Genomic DNA, 733 nt, shown 5'->3' on the forward strand with positions numbered 1-733 from the left:
CGATTGATCGTCAAGCGACGCTCAGACAGGCGTAGCCCCGGGAGGAACCCGGGGCCGCAAGTGCGTTCGAAGTGTCGATGATCAATGTGTCCTGCAATTCACATTAATTCTCGCAGCTAGCTGCGTTCTTCATCGACGCACGAGCCGAGTGATCCACCGCTAAGAGTTGTCTGGCTTTCGGGCGCCGCTCGCCGCCGAGCGGCCCCTTTTTGTCTCTCGCGCCGAGGACGCGCGGGCGCGCGCCTGGCTTCGACCGTACGAGCACACACGACACTGAGAAACGGGAGAAACCCACGCTCCGAAGGACTGCCGAGAGGGCGGGGGAGCCCGCGCCCCCGACCGCCTCCCCCCCCGCGAGGGGAGACGCCGACCTCACGTGCCGTCTTTCGGAGGCGGCCCAGGCGCCCGGGCTCGGCCCGGCCTCCGCGCGGAGGGCCGGGCGGCGCGCGCCGGCACGCGGGGGGCACGGCGGCCCGCCCGCTCTCGCTTTCACGGGAACGACGCAACACACGGCTCGGCAACGCGGCCGGGGGCGCGGCCGTCGGCCCCCGCGCACGCCGGCTCCCCCGGCGGCCGCCCCCGCCGCGGGGGCTCGCGGAGCGCGCCGCCGCGCCGCCGCGCGGCCGGCTTCCCTTTCTCTCTCCCAGCGGCCTTTCGCCCGCTCGAGACGGCGCGCGGCGACGACCGTGCCGCCGGCGCGCCTCCCCCCGGCGGGACCGCTCCCGCCGGGCGG

General features: G+C 75.0%; 1 non-coding gene across 1 annotated transcript; it reads right to left on the minus strand.

Moving 5' to 3' along the window:
* Nucleotides 1-15: 15 nt before the first annotated feature.
* Nucleotides 16-168, minus strand: LOC141727601 (5.8S ribosomal RNA). Its single transcript, XR_012578594.1, has one exon. It is a non-coding gene; the product is annotated as a 5.8S ribosomal RNA (ribosomal RNA).
* Nucleotides 169-733: the final 565 nt, after the last annotated feature.

The sequence above is a fragment of the Zonotrichia albicollis genome, unplaced genomic scaffold (assembly GCF_047830755.1).
Source record: "Zonotrichia albicollis isolate bZonAlb1 unplaced genomic scaffold, bZonAlb1.hap1 Scaffold_139, whole genome shotgun sequence".
Classification (NCBI taxonomy): Eukaryota; Metazoa; Chordata; class Aves; order Passeriformes; family Passerellidae; genus Zonotrichia; species Zonotrichia albicollis.